General features: G+C 37.5%; 1 protein-coding gene across 8 annotated transcripts in view; it reads left to right on the top strand.

The window, feature by feature from the left end:
• The window catches only part of CCDC141 (coiled-coil domain containing 141), a 194,972-nt gene that overhangs the window by 94,225 nt on the left and 84,697 nt on the right, over positions 1-16,050 (top strand). The gene's annotated exons all lie outside the window — the stretch shown is intronic.

Below are 16,050 nucleotides of genomic sequence, written 5' to 3'. Positions count from 1 at the left end.
AATTTCAATATAATGTTGATGCTGTTGGTCTCTGGACTATCCTTTGGGTAACAAAGGTTATGAAGGAAAGAACTGCAGAAGAATGAAAGAGAGTTTAAGTGATGGAGTTGAAATATTGGGTCATTGTAAGAACTTGGAAGAGATGTAAGTCTAAATAAATCTTTGAGTCTGTTAAGGTATGGACATGATTGTCTGAGCTTAGAACTTGATCTGTTGCAATTCTATTTTCCTTGCTTGCATTTATTATTCAGGTAATTGAAGATCAAAAGACAAGTATTTAAATTTTCTGATTGTTCCTTTTTTTGAATAGAAATATTTCCACAGAAGTAGCACTTATATGAACTATTTAGTACAAAAGGAGCTACTTGTAGGTCTCTTGAGTGGTTCAGGAAGTGTGTAGCAATATCTAGACTTCCTATAATCATTCCCAGGTTGTCCAAATATTTTCAAAGTATTTTATTTCACAAGTATTGTTGAGCTATTCTCTTCTTATTGTGGTATATATTAACCTGTATAAAGAAGCTGACTATTCTATTTGAACTTCCATTACATCCCCAAACTCCTTCATTGAAGGTATGCAAAAAAATGGTAAAATCACTTAAAAACATATTGCTTCAGTAAATCAGCTCACGTCATCTCTGATGATTATAAGGAAAATCTGCAAAACGAAGCATAGTTTGTTACTTTTATAATGTTTCATCTAATTTAAAAAAATAAAATGGTGTCTGAATCTGAAATGTCTCAAGGCAGAAATTAAGTGAGTCTCCAAACAGGAGGGACACCTGCATTAGTGCATTTCAATTCCTCTGTCTTCATTTTAGCGAATAATTTGTTTTACTTGTCTGATTTCTTAATGAACTTCCTAATTAAAAGCAGATGTCATTTTCCACAGAACATAAATTAGAAACAATTTCATTACTAACAGGCAGAATATGTATAAATAGGGTTGAATTTGCCTGCAAGCACTGGGAAAATCTATAAAATGGTGGGGTTTTTCACTTGGTGACCCTACTCTAGCGTTAACTTACACATTAATTCAAAGCTTAGTGAACCATATACCTTCATGTCCAAGGGAAATTTAGCTTAGAAAGTCTCTAGAAATGTTTATGCCTATCTAAGAAGGAGATGAGTTAAGAAGGCAAATAAAAAATAGTGTACTCTATGATCACTAGGTGTAAAACTGCCTACTGTCATTGCTTGCAGAATCTTCACCAGCTCATTAAGTTTAAATGCCCAGAAAATTTTTTCCTGTTTTTTGTAAGTTAATGACTTTTACAAAAATTCCTCATACATATTCTTTTCTTTCTCTTCTTCTTCTTCATCCCCTTTCTCCTTTCCCTCTTCGTTTTCTTCTTCCCTCCTCCCTTCTTCTTTTTGTCATTTGTCAGCCCTTAAATAAAAATTCCCCACAAAGCATGGCTTCTTATAGCTACTATTACACCCAAGGTAATATTACTATCATAATGATAATACTGAAATTGAATCTATTTGAGGTGGATCCTGGAAAGACATTTTCTTATGTCTTAAAACAGTCATGCCTTAAATCCCCACAACTTTCCTGTGCTACTTCAGCATCCATTTGGTGACATTCAGTGCCATGGCCTTAGATTTCCATGGCATTCTTTTTTTTTTTAATTGAAGTATAGTAAATTTACAATGTTGTGTTAGTTTCTGGAGCACAACATAGTGATTATATATATACATATATATGTATATATATATAAAATTCCTTTTCGTATTCGTTTTCATTATTTCATTTCATTCTTTTCACTTCATTTTCATTATTACAAGATATTGAATATAGTTCTCTGTGCTATACAGTAGGATGTTGTTTATCTGTTTTATATATAGTAGTGTGTATCTGCTAATCCCAAACTCCTAATTTATCCCTCCCCCCTTTCCCTTTTGGTAACTATACATTTATTTTTATGTCTCTGAGACTGTTTCTATTTTGTAAATAAATTCATTTGTATTATTTTTTAGATTACACGTATAAGTGATATCATGTGATATTTGTCTTTCTCTATCTGACTTCCTTCACTGACTATAATCTCCTGGTCCATCTATGTTGCTGTAATCCATGGCATTCTTTACTTCAAAGGCCTTTATTTCAGTTTCCCCCTCCTGTGGCCACATTTGTTTCCATGGCATCACCCAAAGTGCTCTCATCATACCCCCATTCCTTTCACCCCTTCCTGGCTTCCCTTTTTGTACTATTCAGCACAGACCAAGGCTATTTGTAAGCAAACTCAATTGCCCATTTTCTGTTTCTTCCTACTTCTCAAACAAGATGAAACAATTAGCACAATTTTCTGACTAGACCTATTTAAAAAGTAAATGATCTATTATCAGTTAGCCTTACACATTCTTTTCTTTATCAGCCATTAATTCCCTGCTTATGTCACCCCTACAACCAGTCCAAAACTTTGAGGCTCTCTTAGAATTCTCAGCCAGGCTTTCTCTAACTTCATAGTCACTTAGTCATATGAAGTCAAACTGCTTGGTCTTTTCTTCTCTGTCCTTTTTGTCTCTTACTTCTCATCTCCCAGTGTATTTCCAGTTCCCCTCTTTTCCAAATTTAAGCCTTCATACACTGTTTTAAATCCCACCTTTCCCATCTCTTCATTTTTTACCTCTCTTCATTCTTAGGACCTCATTTTCAGTCCCCCTCTCTTCTTCCTTTAATTATACTTTAGTCCCTCACAAAATAGAAAACATAAACACTGCTGCTCACCTTAAGGCACTGTTACACCTTTTTCATGACTATTATAACAGATTAAATTGTGTCCAGCAACATTTATATGTTGAATTCCTAACCCCCAGCCTCTCAAAATGTGATCTTATTTGGAAGAAAGTAGGGTTATTGCAGATATAATTAGTTAAGATGAGGTCATTAGAGTGGACCCTAATTCAATATGACTTATAAAAAAGGGAAATTTGAACACAGAGGCAGACACACATAGAGGGAAGATGATGTGGAGAGACAGAGGGTGAAGACAGCCGTCTATAAGGCCAAGAGAGACAAGAGATGCCTGGAACAGGTCATTCTCTCAAAGCCTTGAAAAGGAACCAATGCTGGTGACACCTTGATTTCAGATTTCTAGCCTCCAGAACTGTGAGAGGATACACTTCTGTTGTTCAGGCCACCAAATTTGCTGTACAGTTGTCCCTCGGTATCCGTGGAGAATTGATTCTTCCAGGATACCCCGCAGATATCCAAATCTGTGGATCCTCAAGTCTCATAGTCAGCCCTCCATATCCTTGGATTCTGTATCTACAGATTCAACCAACCATGGATTGTAAACATTAATAGTATACGTATTAAAAATAGTCTGTATATAAGTGGACCCTCACAGTTCAAACCCGTGTTGTTCAGGGGTCAGCTGTGTTTTGTTACAACAACCCTAGGAAACAAATACAACTACTTCATTCTCGGCCTCGCTAGCTTCCCCACCCACTAATTCTTTATTAGGAGAAGCTTCTCTTTTTCAAGTAACAGATGGCTAGAGGCCCTCTGTGCACTTGGCCTCTGTGACTCCACCTTCTCTAGTTCTCCCACCTCTCTGATGGCCCTTGGCTCCTTCTAAATCCCCTTCAATGCCATCTCCTTCTCCATTCTCCCTTTGCATATAATGCTTAATCGTTGGCTCTTTTCGCATTTCATTCTTAGTGCATGCGAAATTGTCTTATCCTGCGGCAACAAATACAGGTTTTATCTTAATGATTTTGAGCCTTTTCAAAAGATCTGCAACTCTTACATCTTTTCTCAACTCCAGTCTTCTTTTTATAAGTTCCTGTGAAAGATTTACACACAGATTTATTACCAGCACTTCTAACTCAATTTAAATTATTACTTTCTCCTTTAAACCTTCCTCCATGTTTCCTCTTGGCTAAGGAAATTGTAGTCCTTCAGTCACCCAGGTTAAAGACTTCAAAGTCACATCAGTCCTCCTCTTCCCTCACTTCAGATCCCCTCTCAGTTTTAGTCAGTTCTTACCTCTGTCTCCTTCTTGCCTTCTTATCCCAGGCTGACTACTTTAGTTTCTCAGAATCTTTCATTAGGTCTCCTGCAATTATGTTGTGTAGTAACATGAATCCGAGACTACAAATTACAACATTTATATGAAATATTGCTGGTTTGCTGAAAAAATTACTTTTTCAGTCAACATAAGCCTGATTCTGAGTTCCTGTCCTGGTGAGATATTCAATCTCTGTCATTATTGGAGTCCCCTTTCCAGGCTTTTGTAAGTGTCCTGGGCCTACAGGGAAGCCATGCACGTCCTTGTGGCAGTGCCCCAAGAGGACCATGCCTCTCCACTCGCCTCACCTCACGTCCAGCCTTCCTCCAGCTCTGGCCAGGTCTCTCTGTCTCTCGATGGCTCTCACTTCCATTTCTCTCTCCTTTAACATATCTGACATAACCTCCTCATTGGACTTACTCTTTTTGCAAAAGACAGGAGAGGAAATGACTTGCAGGTGAGTCCACTTTGGGTCTTAATATAAATTTCACTAAGACAAGAGGGGCATAGAAAATACTGACTTTCTTCTTGAAACAGGGCAGATAGGACAATATAGGAAAAACACAATAAATCATCCTGCCACATGCCTAACTAGCATCTGGGCCTCCGGTCTTTCTGTTCTGCAGTTAATCCTTTGTGACATCATCCAGGTTACCTTCAGACAAGCAGAGACTAGGCCACTTTTCTCTGAAGCATCTCCTAAAACTCCCTTTGGATACAGAATAAAATACAAACTCTTGTGACATTTAAAGCCCTCTTTGACCTGCCCTTTGCCTGCTTCCCAATCTGTAAGTCTCCCTGCATTGAAGCTTCCATGGACTGCTAATGGTTCCCGTGCCTACCACAGACTTTCTCACCTCTGAATCTTGGTTTAGTCCCGTGCCTACCACAGACTTTCTCACCTCTGAATCTTGGTTTAGTCATGGAATTTCTTTTCCCTTATTTTCTTCCTCTCCTTTTTCAAAGTTAATTAAACAATTGTAATTGAGTAGAGTGAAAAACAGGCAAGCCTGAGGTCAGAAGGTAGTTACCAAAGAGGAAGGGGAGTAGAATGAAAATAAAGTGTGCTCTCAGTGAAATCAGGGGCAAAGTGTTAGCAAAAAAGCTAAGCAGAAACAGAAGCCGAGAATAGAGTTTGATATGTAATTCAAGATTGGGCCCAAGAGAAACTGGCCAAGAAGCAAGACAAAGCACCACACTCAGGATGCCTAGATAATATTTTGAGGTCAATACATTGGGCAGAAAAGGTCTGTATCTGCACTTCAGCCTAGAGGATGATCTTAGTTGATGACCTTGAGGCTCAGCATTGGTCCAGATTCCTTCTCCGAAACCCTTGTTGATGCCTCCAGTACTTGCCTTCCCTTCTTTTCTCGCAGAGTGTTGCTTATTGCTCAGTTAAAGCAGTGAATGCCTTCCTGGCATTTCAGCTGATCACGTGCCCAGTTTCTCCACATGTCCTGATTTCCCCACAGCTGGGAAATTCTCTAAAACAGGGACCATGACACATTCATTTCTGGATTTCCTGTAGCACCCAGTAGAGGGGTCCAGGACATGAGTTAAACACAGCTAGTGCTGATTGCGGCGGTGGACAACTCCACTGGAAAGGAAGCTGCCAGCAAAACGTTACCCTGAGTCTGCCCTTGCTAGACTCCTCAGTTGCTGTTCATAAGTGACTTTCAGTTCGGCTGGGAAGTTGTGAGTAACTCCCTACTGCATGATCATCTTCAAGGCTATCAACTAAACACAGTTCTGTTCGAATGCTCCAGATTCTGAGGCAACAGAGAAATAATGGCTAAAACTTGATGAAGGATGGACTCAGTCCTGCAGTTCTCAAGTGTTAAGAGGAAAGCAATCTGATTCACACTAATGTGTGAATGTCTGCTAACTTCTTAACCATCCTTAACTTCTGTTTTTCTTTTTTCTTTTCTTTTCTTCTCCGCTGCCCTGCCTTACCCCTGATTTTTGAAAGTGAATGTTTTATTAACCCGAGGACAAGAGTCCAATTTCAGGTAATGTTGAAAAGGCAAGTAATATGCAGAGTGACTAAAGACAGCGCTGCCTCTAAGTTGCACCTGCTGTTAAGGACAAAGCACCACAGTATTTGATCATCTGAAGCTGCCCTCTTGCACAGTCCTGAGATGGCCAGTGGGTGTTGATGGGGAGTGCAGGCACAGAAAGGGTGATGCCGGTTGCTTAGATTCTTTGCAAACCTGGTATGAGATTCGGTGCTTCATGAATCCAGAGATTTAAACGTTTTCTCTTTTTTTGAGTTTTATTGAGGTATAATTAACACAAAATTGTAAGATATTTGAAGTGTTTATTATGGTGATTTGATACATGTATACATTGTAAAAGGATTCTCTCTATCTTGTTAAATAACACATCCATCACATCACATATTTATCTTTGTGTGTATGTGAAAACATTTAAGTTCCACTCTCTTAGCAAATTTCATTTGTATAGTACAGTGTAACTATGATCACCATGTTTTACATTAGATCCTCAGACCTCATTCATACATGATGTACCACCACCATCACTGACATTGGAGCTCCCCCCTCACTCCACAACTAAATTCACTGGCCTAGATGAAGTTTTTAGAAGAATGCTTGGCATAAAATAGGCCTGCCAAATAAACATTTGAACGAATGACTGCTTCATAATTTTTGTTGCTCTTATAATTGGGATGTTTATTAGAAAAGATAATTGGCTATTGTCGCTATATAGGAGTGTTACTCGTTTTCTAATACTGATCTTGTAGATAGGGACTTTGATAAACTCTTATTTAAATTATTTTTTCTAGATTCTCTTGCTTTTTATGTATGGGAAATTATACATCTACAAATAATGACAATAATGTTTCATCCTTTCTATCTCTAATACATTTATTTATTCATTTATTTTGTTCAATTGCATTGGATAAGACCTCCAGTAAAATGAAGACTGGTAGCAGTGATAGTGGGCATCTTTGTCTTGTTTCTGACTTAAAATAGAATGCATCAAATGCTTCATCATTAAGTATGATGTTTCTATTGGTTTTTTGTTCATTTGTTTTATTTTTTGTATCTATCCTTTGTCACATTTTGGATTTTTTAAAATCATGGATGGACATTGAGTTTTATTGAAGTGTTTTTCTGTGTCTTTTGAGATCATCATGTGGTTTTTCTCTTTTATTTTGTTTATTTGGTAAATTACATTTCTTTTTTTTTTTTCAATATATTTAATTTACTTTTGGACCAATATATTCTCATTGTAAAAAAATTAAAGGTGCTTAAAAAGGTCTGTCATTTAAAATTTCTTTTGCATCTCTATTCACATCTGCTCGAGCCCTCCCCCTGCCCATGCCAAAAGTAACCACTGTTATTAGTATCTTATTATCTGTCTGGCTTCTTTACATTACATAAGCAAATACTATTCCTGTCTTGTCCATCTTTACCTCATTGGTGGCCTGCTGATCTCACTGTTCATCTTGCTTTTTTTTCATTGGTTATGTTTCCATATTAGTTAGAATACAGGCAGTGTTCTTATTATTTTGTTATTGCTACAGAGTATACCATTGTATAGATGTGTTTATTTAAACTGTCCCCACAATTGATCTTTTAGATTGCTTTCAGAGATTGAGTGTTTAGTTTTTCTGTTTAATAAGATTTTTCTTAACATTTTATTTTTTATTTATTAACTTTATTAACTCTTTTCCCTTAACTTTTAATTTTGAAACTCTACACAGCAAATTTGAAAGACTAGTACAGTAAATTCCCATATACACTTCACCAGCTGTTAAAATTCTGTGACATTTCCTTTCTGTATCTCTCTGTATGTATTTACATATATATACTTTTTCCTGACTCATTACAAATAAGTTGTGAACATCATGTGTTTTCACCCTAAACACAGTCATCCCTAAGTATTCACAGAGGATTTCTTCCAGGACCTTCACAGATACCAAAATCTGGAGATGTTCAATTCCTTCCTATAAAATGGCATAGTAGTTGGGCATTCTGGATGGATGAATTCTGCATCCATGATTCCAGAGGGCCGACTGTATTTCAACAGATGTCCTAATAACAAGGATGCTTTCTTTTATTGCTATAATCCAATTACTACACCCAATAAATTTAACATTGACTCAATCATATTTTCTGTGTTATAGTCCATTTTCAAATGTCTTCAAATTGCCCCAAATTGAGGATAATGCATTGCATTTGGTTGTCACATACGTTTGTTGTAAACTCTCCTTGCGTGGCTTGTGTAATAATGTCTTTTCTTCCCTGTTTCTCTTTCTCTGATGTGGGCTTTTCATTCTCCTGCCATTGCACGAGTACAGCTCGTGTCTACATCTTGTTCTTAACTCTCTCCTGTTCTCATTCACCACACTCCCCTTTAGTGAGTGGTGCTTTGCCTTCAAAATTTTTCTAAAGAATGTTATTTACAAACCTGTCTTTGGTCCTGGCCATCTTATCTGGTCCTGAACAGCTTTCATTTGGGCATTCACCCATGGACTCAATTTTCACTCTCTACCCACCTCTACTCCTCTTTTGCCTGAGTAACTCCCACCCACTTGTTTTAGGTCTTCATACTCATACTTCACTTCCTATTAGAAACAACTATTAATTTTCCAAATTAGATAGTTCTATCTCCTTTATGGTCTGGGATCATCCTGCACATCTCCTTGGTAACAGCTGACTCCCTTGCTAGGTGCTCTTTGTGGGCTGTCTTCTGCTCGAGTCAGCCCCTTGTCTTCTCCCCAGACCCACAGCACACTCACCAGTTGAAACTCCTGCCCATAACTTTGGATCCTGTAAAAGGGCTTCCCAGACTCCCCGAATCAGAATTGATTTCTCCTTCCACTAAATACTTGTTTTGTTTTCCATGTAAGCTTACAACGGTCTCTTTTGTATTAGTTAGGTGTTATTAAGAGGTGCTAAACGATGCTTTTTATATTGTACCACATTCAGTGTAGGAGACTTATAAAGTGCTCAGCATTTGCTGCTGGTTCACAGATTACTGAATATGGAATTGAGAATCCTGTGCATTACATAGTTCTTAGCAGAACCAGAGCCTATAGAAAGGGAGATGAGTCGAAGAAATTGTAGCGTTGACTAGATTTCGTTAGAAAACAAGTAACTTCTTCATACCATTAAAGGTATGATTTTCCCTTATAATAAGGATATAGTATGTAAGTATTATAAATATAGTTATAAGAAGTTTGCAGGGAAAGTTAAAGTTAACCATATAAGTGTATAGAAAAGTTTGGGAAAGAAAAGTTGATCAATTTTATACCTTCTAGCTTTTTTTTTTCAATTTTAAATTCCACTTTCCTTTTAAATCAGCAGCTCTTTGCTTGACACAATAATGTGAATAAAGTACAAAGTGGAAAGAAACGTCTTGGCTTCTATTTGAATTAAGACTAATGATATCCAGCATTGCACCAGAGCTGTTTTACACTCACGATGGGTTGGTATATTAATCATTTAAGGAGTATGAAGGTAAAGACTTTATTTGTCACTTTATCTTCCATAGCTTAAAATAATACTGAATGAATAAAGTAATTTGTAAACTGAAGTTAAATTGCAGATTTGGGAGTCATTAATATAATAATATAATTTTCAGAGTCTAATTAGTATTAGTTGAAAATTTTGAGATTAAAACTACTATTATTATATAATCCCTCCCCATTTATTGGTATGATTACACAGAAATTATTCTAGGTTACCTATTCATTAAATATTTTAGAATATACTAGTCCAATGGTTCCAAAATTTGACTGATTGTATGTATTATTATTTGTTCCTGATTTCAGATGAAATGCTTCAGATTTTAAAAAATACATATTCTTCCATCTTACCAATTATAATTATGATTCAGTTGATATGGAGTGAGTGTGAGAATGTGTGTTTTAAGAAATTTCCCAGGAGATATTGATAGCCAGATTTAAAAGCCAGTGTTCTAATCTGTATCTGATGTTCCTCGTGGGTAAAATATTCAGGTACCCCCCTTCCCAACATAATCTGTTTGATTTAGGGAAATCTTCATGAGAAGTGAACATCAAAACCTAATAATTTTTCCCATAGTTGAATTATTTGTTGAGATTCTGAAGATGTCTCCAACAGATTCTCTAGAAAATTAGAAAGTATGTCTTTGGAAGACATTGATATAAACTGGGACCACCTAGTCAGCCAATGGCACACTCTGATTGTAGGCAAATTGGGTTAGATGAAAATAATTTGGCCAGCTAGACTTTATTAATTTTTCTTAAAATTGGAAGTATCAGTACCTCCAAATCTGGCTCTGCTCCTTACTTAAATCAACTTGAAGAAAATGTGATTAAGAGGAACAAAAACCTAACAAAAAAAAGGACAAGACGCTAAAGGAAAATATAATGATTCTCAGAATACACAAATCTTGGGACAATTTCTTCCCAACTTCCCGTGTAATTAAATTTTTATCTCAAAGCTATGCTGAACTAAGGAAGAAGAAATAAATGTATTGCTGCTCCAAACATTATTTTGAGGATTTGCTTATGAGTGTAATTTGTTACGGTTTTATTAGATTTAAAAAAATTTATTCTGCCACGCATCCATTTGCTTCAGTATTAGCAACAAGCACCCTGCCCTGTATAGCTGAACAACAAGCTCCACTCGGTGGCCAAGCACTGAACAGAATCAGGAAAATAAGAAACTTCCAAGCCGTGTTTTTTCCTGCAACTCCTGAAATATTTGAAAGAACTGAGAAAAAAAGAAAAACAGCCACTATTATTCAAAGATGACTTTGGTGACACCTTTCATTTCTGCTGTAGACTGTCAGTACCAATTCCTGAGGGTAATTATGAAAAATGTAGCTAAAAACTCAAATTTTAGTATTGACTGAAATCCAAGAATCTGAAGCATAGCCAATTCACCACTGAATTTACAGATGTTTCTCTAGAGAAGCAGAAGCTTATACGAAACTGTGGTGGCTGTCGTTGCACCTTGGGAAGTAAGGCTCAGGAAAGCAAAATGCCCTGCTTGAGACCACTTACTAAGTTTGGAATGAAAAGTGGATTTCCATTTCTCTGCTCTTACCCACGAGGTCTCTCTGATTCAGCGGCTGTGATTTCTGCCTTGCAGCTGGGAGCTGAAACCCCGTCTTCGTTCATCTCCAGAAGATACACAAAATCACAGTTCGTCTCTGTTTGCAATCTGTCTCTGTCTTTGCTGAAATGCATCACAGTGAGGGCAGGGTTCCAATGGCCTGTGGACACTGAACTCAACACTCATCCAAGAGTGGGATGAGAGCCATATCTCCAGGATGAACCTTGCTTTGGTATAGGTCACCTAGAAATGCCCAGGGGAGGAGCATGAGAAGAAACTGTGGCCCGGCTTGCAATCCAACTCAGCAGAATCAGGAACTTTCTGCTTTTCAAGGGCTCGCTGCCACTCTTCAAAAGCATAAACATTTATTCTAAAAAAATTCCTGCTCAAAGCAGACTTTCAAATATTCTCTGATTAAAATTGCCAGGTTTATTTTATTGGGACCATCTGTTAATGCAATCATGTAAAATTCTACGATTTGATGTTAGCGAGTTAATTCTCCTCAGTGCTAAACCAAACGGGGCTGTAGACTTAGAGACTGAGCAAGAAATGAGCTGTATCTAATGAGACAGCCTCCGAAATAGCCAGGCTATGAGAAGAGCATGTCAGCCGGACACATGCTTCTGCCAGATATGATATGGTGCAGTCATCTTCACAACTGATATTTTCTTCACAGTTTACAGACATGTTCCCTATTGATTCTTGTTCTTCTCCCACTTAAAAACTGCACTCTGAAGTCAGATTTATAATGAAAATAATTTCCCACATGGTGTTGGGCCATTAAATCCCCCCACTGACTTCATCAGGGAAGTTTTCATGTGAATAAAAGCTTACTAAACATGCTGTGATTATATTGGGGTTTTTTTAAATTGGAGTAGCTAATATTTTTACTTTTTAAATTGACTTGCTGGATCATTTTGATACCAATCCATCATTTCATTTAAAAAAGATAACCTGGGACTGTTAAAAAAAAGGAGGGGGTGGTTAGGGAAGAGAAAATTATTTTTGCCTTCTGTCTGTCGGCGCTAATCCTCTTAAAAGTCCCCTTTCAATCAAGGGATCCCAGAGAAGCTCAATTTCCTCAGCAAATGGAACACTGAAAGGTACAGTTTAAAAGGGTTGCTACTGTGAGTGAAAAAGGAAACTAATGGAGTGACCTGTGGAGACACCCTGAGCCCAGGAACACATAGCGCACACGCCTTTATTGGGTCAGAGATACGCATGTCCGTCTGTCAAACTGAAAAGCCAAGGAAATGGCAGGCTTTGGCTTTCTGCTGGTGGGCACACGTCATGGAAATATTTTATTGCAAAGTGACTGAAACGCAGTCAGCGGTTTAACACTTAGCAGGCAGGCAGCAATGGCTTAGAGAAAACAGACCAAGATTTTCTCCCTTGGGGTCCTCCAGCCTTGACAACAGTGACGACTAAGGTTTTTAAGTAGTGTGATGGATTCAGATGAATCTGGAAGGTTTTGTCTTGAAAATAAAATAGTGGAAATGTCCCCTAAGAAAAAATGGCTGGGGAAATACATCACCTGAATGATATAGAAAAGCATCAGAAACTGCCTATAGATCACCCAAAGAATACATGAACCAATTTTCTGAGAAGATTGAATAGAAATACTGAATGGACCCAGCTTCATTTACTGCCCACAGACTTCATGTGAAAATGTAATTAAGACTGGGACTGGAGAATGAGAAAAGATAGGAGGCACGAAATGGTCTTTACAGTTTCCTCGGAAGGTCACAGCCCACTTTTTATAACATATTATAAAACACAAGGTTAAAGTGGGTTTTCGAAGACTTGGCTATACTCCAGAAGTCTCTCTTTAATGTCGTTTGCAGAATTTATACTAAAGGCAGATTTATAAACTCTGTTAAGAGAATAGGTATTTCTCTTCTTTTTCGTAGAGAAGCACTTTATTTTGGTTCAGTTGCTAAGCAAAATATAGCTCGAGTTTGGGCTATAAAATCTCAGTTATATATGTAAGATACCATGTTTATTTAAAAATAACAAGGCTTCTGACTTCAAATCAGAAAATTCCAGGGTCATATAAAGATTTGCATCATTTTCAAGGCCTTATCTAGGTCTTGTGGAAGTTTCACCTCTGTAGTTCTTAATGGGTTTAATCTTCCTGTGATGTAAATAGCACTGTTTATCACCTCTCTGAGGAGCGGAGACCAGGAAACTAGATTTTAGAGTCAGACTACCTGAACTTGAGTTCTGGCTCTTTCACTTACCAGTGTTGAGACCTTGGGCAAGTTCTTAATCCCTCTGAGCCTCAGTTAACCCGTCTATAAAATGAGGGTAATAATAGTTCCTACCTTGCAGGGGTGTAGTGAAGATTAAATACTTGTAAAGCATTTAGCAACGTGCTAGCATACAGAAAGAAAAATCAACCCTTACCATCTTGCAGACAGTTAAGACCCCAGCAGCGCAGAGTTTAGTTTGTCCAGGGCTAGCACATGATGGCTATAACCTGCTTCTCTATATCCTAACGCCTTCTCCACTCCCCTTCCTCCAGCTCTCCAGGCCTCTCCTAGGTCCTCTGTATTTGTTATGTGGTCTTCCTTTACCAGGCACAGAAGATTCTGGTCAATGCCAACTTTCTGAAAGAATGACCTGCTTTACTCTATATCTTCACACATTAAGCCCTTCTTCACTTGAGTTCATTGAGGATGAATGCCCCACAGTTCTTAGCAGACAGAAGTGAGAGAATAGATCCAAAAGACAGGAAATGGACTAATTGGGTAGCTGGAGGGATAGGGACACAACAAAAAAGGAAAGAAACACAAAGACTTTTGAAAACAAGTGAACCCGTAGGTGATTCAGCTGCTTTTAGCTACAACTACAGTATTCTCCAGTTGTTCCAATGTTCCGGAGCATTGGTCCCCTGAAGTGATTAGGAAACAAATGGTTTCTTGGTTAAAAGAGTCTGTCCAAAATGTTTTATACCACATTTTCCTCCAGGAGTCTTAATGCTTAGTAACATATTAAAAATTCTAAGTACTACAGCAAAGAAACCTGCTTCATTTTGTTTATCCCATAATACTGATCAATACATGACACTGACCCATAATATTTGGAGACTCCTTCCATTATTATTTTAGAACATTATTGTTATTTGGGGCACTAATGAACTGTGATAAAACTGATGGAAAGAAAAGTGGGACTAACACTTAGTGAGTGCCTATTACGTGTGCCAGAAATCATGTAACTGCTTTAGAAATATTTGCTTTTTCCCAATAAGGCTAAGGTAATGGTTTTTGAGTACGAGGGATAGTTACAGTGCTTTACAAAAGAACATCATGGCACGAATTAGCTGTCCTTAAGTGGGGACAAAATAGCTCTTTAAAAGGTGAAGGATCTTAAGAACTCCTGTAGCCCGTCTTCATGCCCAAGACTATTGCTTTTGTGCTTGCTGAGAAATTTGAAGATTCTGGAATCTCCCTACCCTCAGTTCCCTGGAATGTAACATTGTATACAGACCTGTGAGTAGTCTTGGTTCTTCCCCTGATTGGATATGTAACCTTGAAGAATGTACTCCTCTGAGCCTGTGTAAATATTGGCAAAAAAATAACATCTTACCTAAGTTAGTGAGGGTTATACTTACAAACCATAAGCTTATAATTGGTGCTCAAAAAAACACCAGTCCCTTAATCTGCCATACTAATGCTTGCATCCATTGACCAAAATATTTTTTCTCTTGCACAATTACTCAAACAGGGTCTATGGAGTCCATAAAATAATATGTACATTTTCTATTTTCGACATTCACTAATTGTTATTTAAAATACTACCATTTTGTGTGTGTGTGTGTGTGTGTGTGTATGTGTATGTGTGTATAGGTAGGAGCAGCATATTTTTAATCCATTTAATAATGTGAGTATATATAAAATTACATGAAGTAGCAGTTTAAGTATTGTTAAAGGAAAGGACTATATTTTATTCTTTCTTTATATTCCCCAAGACGTCTATCCTAGCCTGGTCCCAGGTTCACAGTATTTAGTTGTCTCGTGAAATGAATGAATGGAAACAATAGTGGTAAGTTGCACTAGCATCATACTTATTTTGTACAATATAATATACCAAATGTAACTTAATAATGGGACATTTACACTGGAGAATAAGCCAGGATGGAATCAGACTGTGATTTTTGAAATTTGGTGCTAAATTTCTGATGATTTAGTAAACAGCTTATGCTTACCACTCAGTCTCAGCTGAGATGGGTACCAGAAAATTCACTAACAGGACCTCCATGTTAGAGACAAGCATTATTTTATGAAATTGGATCTGGCTTCAGTTCTTTTGAAAGAAATCTGACTTTCCCTTCAAATAATATATTTGGTTTACCTCAACTCTTACTTTCCTTTTTGCTTACTGTTTTTCATCCTCATGCAACAGAAAAAAAGCTACCTCTTTTCCTTTTCTGAAATGTTTATAAATCATTAATAGTGAAACACTGGGAGGTGAAACTAGGGTCAGGAAGGAGAGAACACTGCACAATAACAGCTATTAACTTTGTGGAGAATAACGGATCTTCATTTCAGTTCTAAGTATAGACAGATGCGCAAACAAAAGCCATAAAGTGTGAGATTTCCTTTCTTTTCTTGTGCACATTTGCCCACACTGGCAGCAAGGCTGAATTATAGGAAAGAAATGTTTTTATACTTAAATGAAAAAAAAATAGGTAAAAATGAGTTCGAGATTGAAAAAGGCTGATGACTGTGTTTTGGGTGTGTTTTCAGGTAGTGTTAATGGAAATGGCAAGTGACCTGAATTCAGGGCAACCAGACCCTCCATCAGTCACCTGTCCCAACCGACCTGCCCCTTTCTGCTCTCATCCCCTCTCCCTTTTTGGCCTCTTTTCTGTTTCCTTCTCTCTCTCTCTTTTTAATCTACATCTTGATACTCAAACCTGGAATGTAGCATTTACTCCTTTATGATCTGAAAATATAATG

This window comes from Camelus dromedarius, chromosome 4 (assembly GCF_036321535.1).
Source record: "Camelus dromedarius isolate mCamDro1 chromosome 4, mCamDro1.pat, whole genome shotgun sequence".
Taxonomy (NCBI): Eukaryota; Metazoa; Chordata; class Mammalia; order Artiodactyla; family Camelidae; genus Camelus; species Camelus dromedarius.
The sequence above is the reverse complement of the archived record's forward strand: the minus strand, read 5'-3'. Positions and strand labels throughout refer to the sequence as shown.